Here is a 15,724-nt window from a genome sequence, read left to right as displayed (position 1 = left end):
TTGTTATAGCTATTATTGTATGTGTGAAATAGTTTGACAAGGCATCCATTTGATATGTGTGTGTTTGTATGTGTGTGTGTGTTTACACCATTCAAATCACAAGGATTTTATAAACATTCGAGAGTAAGTGAAATAATTTTTGGAATATTAGATCTCGAGGTACATCACATAAAGCTATACATAATAGCATGTAAACATTAGAGGGAGAAACCCAAAGACTTCTCTTAGAGCTTGAATCCCTATCTCCTGTAGACATGGCAGTCGTTCCACCAGTAGGTCTGAGTAATCCATCGAATTTTCCGTCCAGTTTAGAAACTTCATTCTTACCGGCGGGAATCCTTTGCTTTTTGACATCGTAGGAATTTTATAAACTTTTCAGAGTACCTGAAATAATTCCGGTTCAGTTTTTGGAATGTTATATCTCGAAGTACATCACATGAAACTTTAAGTAATAGCTTATTCTGTTCATAAAACCTTTTGATGTCTGTATATATTTTACTTACTCAAAAAATTGTGTCCAACATATCAGACATTTTGACAGAAATACAAATATATAAAAGAGCAGAAAGATAACTACACCGCCCAGTACAAGATGTTGAGTTAGTGGACGAGTGTAAGGGCCCTAGCTGATCTGATGATATGATGTTTGTTCCTTCTCGAGCCATGCCTGGCTCATAAGGGCCGGTTTCCCGGTTTCCTTGGCGTATATGTTCCCCACATGGATGGGACGCCGGTCCGTCGCAGGTGGGCTGCAAGATACAGGAGGAAAGAGTGAGAGAAAGTTGTGGCGAAAGAGTCAGCAGAGGTTTGCCATTACCTTCTGCCGGAGCCACGTGGAGCTTAGGTGTTTCGCTCATAAACACGCGCACATCTCCCGATCTGAGATCCGAACCCGTGATCCCTCGACCGCGAGTCCACTGCTCTAACCACTTGGCCATGTGCCTCCACAGTTGATCTGATGAAGTTGACGTCCACGAGGAAAATGACAGAGAAGTTATATATGACCGTAAAATACTAGTGTTAGCAGAGCAGAATATGGCGGTGACCCACCCCTACGTGTTGTCATATTTCGAGACGTTAGTGAAGATGTCGGAGTTAGTAAATAATGTTGAAATTGTAATGACGATGATAAAACTGATCTAGCAATAGTGGTGGTGGTAGACGGAAAAGATTGATGTAGTGGTGTGTTGCTGATATGATGAGAAAGAAATGTCGAAGAAGATGGCGGTAATTGTGGGAATGGTGAATGTTTAAGTGATGATTGATAACTGTACGAAAATTCCCGCTGATAATGGTGACGTTATGCTACTGGTGGTTGTGCTAAAAGTGATAGCGGTCATGATGAGCTTGACTGTTGATGCAGTCGAGATGGTTGAGAATGTGGTCAAGGTAGTAATGTACATGCTGATAGTGCGGTGATGATGATGTCAACGATGATTAATGATGATAATATCATGGGGATGATTATGTTGGTGATCGAACTATTACACATGGCGTTGATATTTTGATGATAATTGATATGATTATCTTGATTTTGGTGGTGTTCATAGAAAAGAAGAATTAGTCGGTTAGTCTACTTAACGATGGTGCTGATGGCGGTACTACTGACGAAAGCAAAACACTAAAAATTCGCCAAAGTGACGTGATGAGATAAGTGGATGAAGCGGGTAAAATACTGCGTTGCTGGACATTGATACAAATCACAGGAGACCTATATAACTACACCCAAGCAGACATACATACATACACACAATACTACTAACATATATACATACATATGTACGCAGATGCAAACAAAGAAATACATAGATATTTACTGGGCAGCACTGGACATGCAAACGTTATACTAATACCAGCAAATATTTAAGCACACTTACAGCTAAACATACGAAAATATAGCAACAGACATGTAGGCATACACGCACATGCATAAAGACGGGATTTTCCTGAATGCACACAACAGAAATAGACATGGCCAAATACCACCATCACACTCCACATCAACGCCATGATTATCACAACCATCATCGTTTCTGTCTCCATCTATACTTCTCACACCATCTACTGCCACCCATTAAACTCTACAAAGTACAACACTATTCATATCTGCTTTCTATTATCAGTAAATTCTCATCAGTATCATTGGCATCATCATTATCACCATCTCTCTCTCTCTCTATATATATATGTATGTATGTATGTATAATATGTATGTATATATATATATATATATATATATATAATATATATATAATATATTATATATATAATATATATATATATACTCGTTGCTAAACCCTTATTGCTATATTACTTAATTTTCCTCGAATAGGCTTTTACATGCCGAAGACTACTTGGTGTAATTGATAATTTTTCCAAATAATTAATTTCACCCTTCATTATTACGGATAACCATATTTTATCTCAGTAGATACCACAGCATCTTGTTTTGCTACACGCGGGTGGGAAGGGGCTGTTGACACAATCGTTCATTCACAATTGAATTCGGGATACCAGTTGCGGATTCTAGCTCGCTCTGATACTGAGTTGAGTTGGTGCCTTCTGGTATCTCAAAATTCAATATATATTCATTTATATTATAGTATTCTACGCTGAAGAGAAAAGAAGTTTCGGTAAGATAGAATTATTTAATATTTAATTTAATTCTTATGCTTTCCTAAAAACTTGATTTCGAAACGTACTCCGTGGATACTAAAAAAATGTATGATAGATTGCATTCAATTCATTCTCTTTACCTGTTTTTGTCTGCCTTCCAAATGCTGTTTTTACTGAGATCTCCCTTTTTAGTAGAAGAATAGCTATAACCCTTTGACTGCTATTTCTAAATCGGTATGTGGTAAGGCAACTCGTTGCTAAACCCTTATTGCTTGTATTACTTAAATTTTCCTCGAATGCTTTTACATGCCGAAGACTACTTGGTGTATTGATAATTTTCCAAATTAATTATTTACCTTCATTATACGGATAACCATATTTTATCTCAGTAGATGACACAGCATCTTGTTTTGGCTACACGCGGGTGGGAGGGGCTGTTGACACAATCGTTCATTCACAAATTGAATTCGGTGATACCAGTTGCGGATTCTAGCTCGCTCTGATATGAGTTGAGTTGGGGCCTTCTGGTATCTCAAAATTCAATATATATCATTTATGATATGTATTCTACGCTGAAGAGAAAAGAAGTTTCGGTAAGATAGAATTATTTAATATTTATATTAATTCTTATGCTTTCCTAAAAACTTGATTCGAAACGTACGTCCGTGGATACTAAAAAAATGTATGATAGATTGCAGTCAATTCATTCTCTTTACCTGTTTTTGTCTGCCTTCCAAATGCTGTTTTTACTGAGATCTCCCTTTTTAGTAGAAGAATAGCTATAACCCTTTGACTGCTATTTCTAAATCGGTATGTGGTAAGGCAACTCGTTGCTAAACCCTTATTGCTTGTATTACTTAAATTTTCCTCGAATGCTTTTACATGCCGAAGACTACTTGGTGTATTGATAATTTTCCAAATTAATTATTTACCTTCATTATACGGATAACCATATTTTATCTCAGTAGATGACACAGCATCTTGTTTTGGCTACACGCGGGTGGGAGGGGCTGTTGACACAATCGTTCATTCACAAATTGAATTCGGTGATACCAGTTGCGGATTCTAGCTCGCTCTGATATGAGTTGAGTTGGGGCCTTCTGGTATCTCAAAATTCAATATATATCATTTATGATATGTATTCTACGCTGAAGAGAAAAGAAGTTTCGGTAAGATAGAATTATTTAATATTTATATTAATTCTTATGCTTTCCTAAAAACTTGATTCGAAACGTACGTCCGTGGATACTAAAAAAATGTATGATAGATTGCAGTCAATCATTCTCTCTTACCTGTTTTTGTCTGCCTTCCAAATGCTGTTTTTACTGAGATCCCCTTTTTAGTAGAAGAAATAGCTATAACCCTTTGACTGCTATTTCTAAATCGGTATGTGGTTAGGCAACTCGTTGCTAAACCCTATTGATCTATATATATATACATATATATATATATATGGCCTGCTCACTTAGCCAGCGGGGTGGCGTCATCTGAAGGCTACAACAATAGTGCCTGTGTATATATATACACACACACACACACATACACACACACATATATATATATATACACACATTCATATACATATATACATACATATGTGGATGTATGTGAGCATGTGTATGTTTTTATTAAAAGAATGTATCCAACATATCAGACATTTTGACAGAAATACAAATATTTAAAAGAGCAGAAAGATAGCTACACCATCCAGTGCAAGATGGTGAGTTAGTGGTCCGATATATTATATATATATATATATATATATATATATATATATATATATATATATATATATAATATATATATATATATATATATATATATACATATATATATATATGGACGGATGGATGTGTCTGTCTGCATGCAAATATAAGTTCTGGAAAACTTTGTTGGTACATCACAATACTTGAAAATAGATTTTCTAAAATTAGCAATTGTTAACTTTAAGAAGAATCTATTAAGAAAGGAAATTAGAGACATGGTAACAGAGAATTTAGGCACTTTCACTATTGGCACGCGTATTGTAAGAAATATTTTTTTTCAGTACCTTTTCTCACTATTGTTGATTTAATTGAGACTCAACATTATAATAAGATAATCTTATTTTCCTATTCATTATTGATTATTTCGTTCTTGATGATCTTCGCTATTGATGATTTCCTTTCATTTTTTAGAAAGGAAAGAATATTTTGAATTTCCTTTTCATTCAAATGTCTAGATGTTGACTATATAGAGCATTTGTAACAGAGGAATCATTGATTTGTTTTTTATGCACCCTGACGTGGTTCATTAATTTTATTCTGTTTTGGTCGGTGTAGTTCTGATGGCGTTGAAACATTCGATAGCGTGAATGAGATTTAATTTGTAACCCATTTGGTAACCTCTTAAATTTTCGGATTTACCTTGTTCTATAGTCATCAAATCCAAGAAAAAATATCCAAGTGCCACAAATTACTAACAGCAAATAACTCTTAACATAGACGAAATTCACATTAGATTAAATAGTAATTCAGGTTACAAAATATAAAGATCTTTGTTGTGAGATGTTACTGGTACTTTTTTAATATCGAAGCATTATTAAAATGGGATTTAATAAATTTGTGCAAGGGGCGAAGAAAGAGACAGACAGAAACTTTTAAAACATGAGGGCAAGAAAGGCTTGTTTTAAAACTGAAAATAACTTTTTATTTGGAACTCACAATTTGTAATTTAACGATTAATGTACACATTGAAGATGTCTGGAAAATTACATTGATGACGCATGCCTTACGCACACAAGAAAGTTTCATGAACGAAGCATTGCTAAATATTATTTTCCTTTAACCGCTATGGCAACTCAAATAGAGAACAGCAAGAATAAACAAATAAAGAAAAGCAATATTGGACAAACTAAAATGAATTTTTTGGACAAACGTTGACTAATATTTCACTTTGAAAATCGTAATAATCCATAGTTTAACTAAAGACTCTCCACTGAATTGGAAAACGTCTATGAATATTTTTGTCATTCTAAAGGCGGTGCTCCAGCATGGCCGCAGTCAAATGACTGAAACAAGTAAAAGAGTATGTATTTTGAAACCATGGAAAAACTATTTATAGCTATTGTGTCTTGAGATTAGAGGTAGAAACACTCATGGGGAAAGATCTATGACTATTTCCATTCTACACTGTATCTCATCTTATTTGGAGTCTATAGTTAATGCAGCACACATCTGAGGATAATGAAACATCAAATGAATTCGACTTCATATTTCTACTCACGCACGTTAAACAAATTTGAGATATTTGTCTATTTATTTATTTATCCATTTATTTATTTATCTATCTATTTATATATTCAATCTGTATTTTTTAGTCGAGAATCGAGGCAAGTTTGAGTCATCCTCAATCATTTCGTCAAATATTGGTGACATATTTAAATAAACGCAGTTAAAATAAACAAAGAAATAAGCTCATCTTAATTTCTTTGTCGTTAAAGTTAAAAGTAAATAGTTTGTAATAATTGTTTGTATGTACGTGTCGGTCAAACATTCATTTAGTCTTGTGTATATATATTTTAGTGTGATTGTTGGTGCACATTGGTCAAAGCATACTCTTGTTTTTATGTACATGTGGTGTGACTATATATAGTTCAATTTTTAAATTGCTGGTGTTTTATCAGTGCATAGATATAATGTTATAATGTATTATACAATATATCTATGAATTTGTTAACCAAATTGTTGTGCCACAACGAATGTAAAGAATACATCTGTGAAAATCTGTGGAGAGAAAACACGAGGACAGCTGTCAGCATGTCTGTGGACACAAGCATATTGAACAGATGTATTACTTTTCTTTGACGTTTAGGTGTATTTTATAGCCTATTATATGTCCCATTGTTGTAGATGGTATTTTATCGAGGTAGGTGTCTTAATTGCATTCAGATAGGCAACGTTTTTAAAGATGAAATTGTTTTGCATTCCAAGCGAAATAAACTTTTTTTCCTGTATCTTACTGGGTTTGTGCATTGTACAGATATATTGAACATTTTTGTGACTAATTTCAGAATACAACATCATCAGAACTGTGAAACAAATCTGGAGTGTACAATACAATATACCACGCCCCACAATTCTCTCTCTCTCTCTCACTGGTTATATATATATATATATATATATATATATATATATATATATATGTATATATATATATATATATATATATATATATAATATATATATATATATATATATATAAATATATATAACACTACATTACAAGGACAACACGTGGAAGTATGATCATTGATTACCCAACTGCTACAATTATTTAACGAAGTCTGTCAAAACAATAACATTAACCTTGACCTAATTAGATAGAATCCTGACTTCGGACAGTAACTGGTGTGAAACAGTGGTCAACCAACAGATTTCAGATTCAAAGCAATCTCCCCTCACTTCCCCACGAACCCTAACCAAATAGCTAGCAAATAACTGTATTCTGTTCGCTTTGGGACGAGCTGGTGGACAGATCCTGAGCGAAGCTGCATGGAAAATTATGAACAGTTGCGTGTGCAACTATCTATACTCTGTGCACTGAAAACAAGTGTAAGTCGTAATAACCATAAAAATATGTTGGATAAAATTGTAAAATAAAAGGTAATGAATTTTGGGTATGAACAAGTCTCCATCTATCTATCTATCTATCTATCTATCTATCTATCTATCTATCTATCTATCTATCTATCTATCTATCTATCTATCTATCTATCTATCTATCTGTCTGTCTATCTATCTATATCAATTACATATACGGCACTAATTGCAGCATATGTAAAGCAGAATGCACAAAGAATACACAATACCATGAACTAGATTATTAATTATAAATTAATAAATCAACGATGGTAAAATTAAATAGAGATTTCAAGACATTAAAACCTATATTAAAACAGGAAGCAAAACTGCAAACTTGGAGTTCGAAATTAGGAAATGTTTACATGAATTTTGTCGAAAAATACTAAAACAAAAAAGCTTTCCTATTGAAATATTTTAATTTAAAATATAACACATCGAAATCCTCTCGAACGTGAAACAAACATAAATGGCTGTTCGAGTATTATTTAATTTCCGATACATTGTCATTTCTGTATGTGTGTAAGTGAAGGCATGCATACATACATACATACTTACATGCATACATACATAAATGCATGTATGCATATATGCATGTGCGTGTGTGTGTTCGTGTGTGTATGTTTATGTGTATGTGTGTATGTGTGTGTGTCTGAAAAAAATAAACAGACACTCATTTCTGAAAGTTTTATTTCTTCTTTGTTCTTTTCATATTTGCTGGGGAAACAAGATATTTCTAGATACGCTGCCATAGTAGTCAACTTAGTCAAGTTTATGGAGGTAATTCACGGAAATACACCGTTCCATTTGGAGTTGCTCTGCAACATCAGGTGTCTTAAAACGGGAATTATTTTCAACAATCCATTAGTAGTTCAAATACAACTGCCAGTGCTTGGTGTGTACCTAGATAGCGAAGGCATATCCTTCTAGTGGGATTTAATGTATCTATCCAGGGAAGACTACTCTATGACAGGGTCGTTTGTGGGCGAGTGTTTGCTCGTTTGTATACATTCATAGTGTATGCTTATATCTATATCCATATATATACATATACCTACATATAAAGATATATATATATATGGATACAGAAGACAATCAGTTGAAAAGTTCATAGGCTAACGTGATGAATTCAGGTTTAGTTTTCAACCTTGTCCCGCTTGTTGTCCACACACACTTCATATAACGGTGTTACAGTGCTTTGCTTTTGAGGTATTCATTGAATAGTCAGATGTCAGTTTACTTGGAAAAAAACCAACAAAGTTATTCATATGAAGAGATGAAACTTAATGCATGCACAATTTCTCAGTTCCTGCCGCCTCACTGCTTCATAGCCAACCTATAAACTTTTTGGCCCACCCTTATATTATTAATAATCCTGTTAAGGACAAAATTAGATCACCATCTCTATTACTACAGATGTCCTTATTATCGATTATGCTACAGATATCTGCCGCATTGTCTTTTAAATCAGATTACAAACAAGTATGTAACTGATATGTCCTACAACTTTTTTTCCCAACAATATAGAAATTGTTAAACAAGCAGATAGTGTACAATTTCTATTATGATGGAATATCATATTTTAATTCTTGGGGTTAATTCTGTTATAATACTCGGATTGTAGTGTGGTGCTTTTCTTCCAGGAAACTGCAAATTATTTCAATAGTTATTCCACCGCCTTAGATTTTGAATCTTAATTCTCGTTCTTGTTGAAGTATAGTGAAATAGACGATGCTTAGCGTTTTAAGATAGAATGCGGCATTGATTTTGCGAAGTCTGTATATTAATATATATTTTAATGCTGGACACAACAAAGTGTTAGTTTGGATAACATCATTAGAATAGCTTGTATCGGGAGGGTTAGGGTTAATTTCGAATAGGACAGCTACGTGTACGAAACGAATCATAAAATTTCACAAGAATCTTTTCTGTTTGACAGCTACTTATCAATTTTTTCAATATTTGTTTCAATTGATTTCATATTAGGTGTATTAACGTAGTTTTGTAAAGTAATCGTGAAATTCGTTTTCGGCATAAATCAATAAATAAAGAATTAATAGTTTCTGACTGTTGCATATTTTGGGTAATTTTAGCCAATCGAAAGCCACAGACATATAAGTGCTTGTTTCCATAGCAACACGCCAAGCTGTTACCAAGCTTCCCACCACATGTTCTTTTTGTCGCTTTTGTCGCTTAAAACGCAGAAATTTTCCTGAGAATATTAAAATAAAATAATAATAATAATAAAAGTTATGAGGGCTTATATAGCGTGCGTAAAGCAGAATTCCATTTCACATTTGCTTACAGATGACTACTACTACTACTACTACTACTACTACTACTACTACTACTACGATAGCAATTCTCCCTTTCCCGCATGTCAATATAGAAAATCCTCTTCTACTTCCAGAAGCCTGACTCAGGGTAACTGTAAATTCGGCCCCAGCGGCTCCAACAACAAAGGACACTACTGTCCTTTCTCCCATCCTTCCTTATGTCGTAGACTTATTAAGGGCATCTCTCCATATGTTATAACTGGAAAAGACTGCCTCTACCGTTACCTTAAATATTATCCCAAATACAGAGTCTATGACCCTGACCCTAAGCTATGGCTATAACCTAGTCTATGGCTCTGTCTCTAAGGATGTGCCTAAACTTGGAATGCAACTTCCAGCATCTGAAGGGCTCAAAATGAATGAAAGATAAACTGCAACGAGGAAGAGCAACAAAAACAAATCAACCACCATCCACCTCCCAAGACAACACTAACCAAAGAAGAAATAATCACAGAAAAAGCACAACACCATATAAAATAAACCAAGGTGAAATTCTTTTTTATTAGATTACCTGGAAAATATGAGGGCCGATCTAAGTCTGAAGATCCAACGTCGAATATCCAAAAGCCGATGAACACCCACCCACCACCATCAACTAGAACATCACTCCATTCATACAACATCGGACAAATATTATCCTCAGTGCTGCCACTGAACAACAAAACACATATTTCATCTTCTATATGCCCTTATGATGGGATAAAATCACGTTTCAAGTTCCTATTCCTGAATGCCTAAAGTTTGTGCAACATCGTGCAATTTTGACTCCTATATCAAAATTATTGACCCCGATTTCATCACAGTCACAAAATCATGGGCACATTCTCTACTCTGTAATGGTGTTTTAGCGTAGTTGGTTACAACTAATTTCGCAGAGATCATGCTAATCGTCAAGCTTTTCAGCTATTCCTTGTGATGATTTGAACAAACCACAGCACGAGGCACTCTTTTGCGAATTACGCATAAACATGTCAACACCGATACTTGGAGTTGTCTACCGCCCACCAAATTACCATCAAGACACACAGCTTTTTGAAATCTTCAGGACTGAATCTAGGGAAAACAGCCACTTATTTTTTTATTGCTGGTGACTTCAGCTGCCCTGAAATTCATTGGGAAACTTTTCCTTGATGTAGTGCTGGATGCAAACTGGTCCCAAGGATTCGCCTCTCCCACAAGAGGTAACAAGTCTTTGGACCTGCTCTTTACTACCACTCCTGAAACTGTTATCAGTTTACTATCAAGGAACATCTAGTCGACTCCGATCATGCTATGATCATTGCCAATCTCTCATTTATAGGTAGAAACATGTAACACCACTATCTGCAAGCCACTCACTTGTGATGAATTACGACCCCCAAACTGGTTTGAATTTTGCGATTCCGGGTACGCTAATACTGTTTTTCAGAATATCCTCAGTGCAATCTGGGCTGTATGTGAAGTATCAGTACCGCACAAACGCTCTAAAAATAGAAAAAAAGTGCAATTTGGGCGACTGCAGCAGTTCGACTTGTCTGAAAAGATCGTCGTGATGCTGAACAGAAATATAGACATCATAGAACAGATGAGAAAAGAAGACGCAAGAGATCATTCAACCATCTCAAGCAAGTAACAAAAAAGGCAGCGCTTGGGTTTGAACAACGTATATCAGCCATACATGACAGCATTCTGTTCTGTATATGTGTACTTCGAAGCAAAGACATCACTCTCCAGTAGGCCCTCTTTACAATCCCCACACAATCGGATCACTGATGACCCCAAGGAATGAGCATAGCTTATTGCTGAATGCTATGCCCGTCATTTTTAATGTTGAAAATTCAAATGCAGCTTCTTCACCAACTCTGACATCAACTTTTATATAGCATCTGTGAAATTCACAACCGCGATGATCTTACGTCATCTCTAGAAGAGAATAAGCGCAACTATGCCTTTCCTGATCTTGATGGTGTTACTTATTTGCTTCTCAAACGTGGCACTAGCTTTCATTCTTCTTTCAATTCTGCTTTAACAACTGTGTCTGTCCAGAGCACTGGAAAATTGCCAGTGTCGTTCCTATGTTTAAAAAAAAGGTGTTCTCACATCCCCTGTCAATTACTGTCCAGTCAGCCTTACTAGCTACATCACTAAGCACTCGTGGACATGCTCACAAAATCAAAAAACAACACAGCATCCATGACTTTCGGAAACATTTTTCACGCGCTCAGAATTCTTGAAGCATGGAATAAACTACCCGCAGCAGTCTTTAGCTGCCGAAATACCTATCCTTCGAAACTTCCATGCTTCCTGATATCCGCCAACATTACGCATTCTGTGATTTTTCCTTTTTCTTTGTTTTTTCTTAGTTGTAGTGCACCTGACCACTGTATACAACAATTTCTTTCATATTATTATTATATATGAATATCAGCGCTGCTTCAGGAAACTTTCAACACATTCTTATTTAGCCCTACATTTCATTTAGTAGATTTGTCTTGTTATTTAACAATAGTAAAATAGATAGTGACTTCAATACCTATAAATTCATACTTGAAGGACAAATACTCCCACCATTTTGTGATAGATACAGACATGCTTGACAGTGTGTTTAATAAGATCGTTTTGCAGCCGTATGGTTTTGGAATCGGTTTCACTGCTTTGCACATTGAGCTACTACTATAACCCCAGGCCGACCAGTGAATTTAGTAGAATTCATATATATGTGTGTTGTGTGTGTATCTATCTATCTTTACTCTCTCTGGACAGACAGACGCAAGTCAAATGGGCTCCACGTAAGTTGGTATTTTTATACGTTCAAAAGTGTATATTGACAAATATCTTGTGTTTAAAAGTTGTGCAACAACATCCACTGCAAACCTTTGATAAATATCTACACAAAATTTTGCCCCTTGTGGGCAAAATTTAAAAGAAAAAATTCTCATAGCCTTCGTGGTTTCATTTAGCCATTTTATTTCCAAAATGGCCACTGGTCACCACGAGGCTGAGGTGCAAGTCAAGCGTGACGCAGAGACGGAAAAACAGGATGCTCTGTTAGCATACGCTGAACCTGACAACAACACCACCACATCCACCACCATCAACATCGACAACAGCAACAAATACAAAAGAAAAGTCGTAAGGCCAAGCACCGTCAACACCATCAGTAAGTCCACCACCAACACCGACAACAACACCATGGCAGAATCTGCTACTAAAACTACTATCCCTACTAAAGACATCGCCACCAATAACAATACCAACACCACCATCACCGCCACCAAAGACCGTGCCGTCAATGCTACTAATACTACTAACACCACCGCCGTCACCAAGAACGACAATAACAACAACAACAACAACAACAACAACAACAACAACGACGACGACAACAACAATTCCCTTCAACCACTGCTCACTCCATCACCAACAAGTGAAAAAATAACGACGACAAGCAAACGAAATGCCGAAATTTGCGCTAATGCAGGACTAAATTACGCAGGCAATTTCCCACCCTTGCTAGTTGCATAATCAGCAACCACAAACCTACAACCCACACCCCTGCCATCAACACCACACCACCGGCAGTAACAACAATAACAAAACAACAACAAACTTCGCCGAGGCGATAAAAGAAAAGGTAACAAAAGTTTCGTTTACTACAAAACAGATTAAAGATTGCAGAAACCTTATTACAAATGAAAACGGAAAAATACTCTTACACATACCTCAGCACATACTGAATGAGGAGAAAAAAAAGACAATGTATATAAAATCACAAATAAAAAAACTAAAAGTCCAGAAAAGGCAAGCACAGACAAAGTCGAAAAGTGCTTACGCCCCATCTGGGGATACAAGGATTGTGTGACTTGGGCGAACAAGTTCGCACACGTACAGGTGGTTTTTCGAAGAATGAAGTTGGCGAAGAAATTCTCAACGATAACCCTTCATTCTGATGAACTAACGTTGACACCGAGTTACCTCGGCCAGAAGGTGACGAAAGTCATTATCAGTGGTGTCCCCCAAGTGACTACAACACTGTGATAAATAAACCGCCTTAACATCGAGAATGGAGGACTTACATCCTCTACGATGATCCGGTGGTTTGAGATGGAAAACAAGGACTGGCTGGCTAGAGAAGAGAGACATAGATTCCCCACCACATAAGTCAAGAGGACATAAATAAAACCCCACCCAGTACATCTTGAGGATGGCCGCAAGTTATAGTAGTACGAGGGCAGAAGGCCACGATGCTATACATGTGGCAGTGAGGCACACCTCAAAAAGGAGTGCAAATCTGCCGCAAAATTACAACACAAAACAACAGCCACAGAAAAATCACAAAAAGCCAGGATTATTGCCCACCACAATATATGGACAGCTAGTCAAGAAGCTGTATGCGGAATGCAGGAAAAAACAACACAAAGAACAAGCCAACCCCACCAAACAACACCAACACCAGCGCCAAGAACAGAATCATCACCACCAACAACAAATAAAACCAATTCCAACACCAAGAACAACAGCAAAACCCAAAGGAACAGAAAAACAAAAAAGAAAACACACACAAACTGATCCCCCATCCCTATACCGCACTCAACACACACAAACACTCAACAACCAACAACAACGAAAACAACAACACAACCACTTACACAGACATACATAGAAGCCCACAACATACCCCTACCCCCTTCTGATCCTCAGAAATTTCGTCGGAAGACGAAACCAGTGAGGAATGGCAAATAGCTACAAAAAGAAGGAAAATAAAGAGCAGAAACACAACCAACCAAATGCAAACACGAACAAAGCAGGGGGAAATACATCTCCCGAAGACATTTCAAAACCCAACGCAAACAACAGCCACACCAACACCACAAAAACATATACAGCAAACATGCTCACAGCCATAGACACCAAAAACACAAATTTGATGGAATACATCCAATCAAAAACAAACATAACAGAAGATGACATAAAAACAAACAATCACCCATACACAACACCACCAGACCACATCAAAATATTACACATCTCCAAAAGTCTGCACCCACACACTCAAAGGCATTTTCCCCAGTGCGGTTGGTAAATGCCAAAAATATCTCACAAAGAAACTGTACTGGGATCTTCTCGAGGACAAACCAACGGAGGAGAAAGCAAAAACTTTCGAGCAGTAAGTAACCCTCTGTATTCTAATTCATTAGAACTATGATCAAGATTGGTTGTGTAAATGCGCGTGGCTTGGGGTCCCCTTGGAAGCAAGGGTACCTCTTAAATGACATAAAGTCACATAAGTTAGAAATCATAGCCATAAGTGAGACCAGACTCCACAATCCGCGGGCCCTAAAGACCATGTTTGGCGGACAGTTCAACATTTATTTTCCCCCTGTCTGCCGAGAATGGGCGGTAGTGGCACCGCGGTACTTTTTCACAAGAGTCTGGATCTCAAAGTAAGGACAATATTCGTAGACCCGGAGGGTAGACTGGTCGTCCTGGATGTCGACGGCAGCAATGGGTGCGCTTTTCGACTCGTATCAGTTTTACGCACCGCCCTTAACAGGTCGGGCGGATTTCTTTCAACGTCTAGAAGTATTCTTGGGAACGTCTCGTCCTTTACTCTTAGTGGGGATTGGAATGCTACCTTGGGAACACGCATGTAGACTACGTGGGTAGAGATAGGAATAGACGGGGGTTGCAAATGCCTCAGAGACCTGCTCAGACGCTTTCAACTGTCTGACAGGTTCCGACTAGACCACCGAATGCGCCAACGTGGACATGGAGCAACCGCATCGGGTCGTCGAGATCGTATCTAGATAGGATACTGTGTAGGACAGTAGATAGAGATAGCATAGGATGTCCACAATTCCACATAGTCAGCTACACGGATCACAAACTTGTGACATGTACGCTAGACTTAGGTAAGACACTTAGGCAGGTCCCGGATACTGGAAACTAAACGCGTCTTTCCCATCGAGACAGGTTTCAGAGACCGGATTAGCACACTAGTAAAGAGGGCTTTGACGGGAGCCATCATCAACAACAAATGGTGGTTTGCCCTCAAGAGAGCAGTAAAAGCAGAAGCGATTAGGTACAGCCAAAGCACTAGCCATAGATAGAAATAGAGTAGAGGGTGAGCTAGTTAAGAAGCTAGAAGAGGCAATTAGAAGCGGCATCGCATCC

Source organism: Octopus sinensis, linkage group LG1 (genome assembly GCF_006345805.1).
Source record: "Octopus sinensis linkage group LG1, ASM634580v1, whole genome shotgun sequence".
In the NCBI taxonomy this organism is placed as follows: Eukaryota; Metazoa; Mollusca; class Cephalopoda; order Octopoda; family Octopodidae; genus Octopus; species Octopus sinensis.
Note: the sequence above shows the minus strand (reverse complement) of the source record.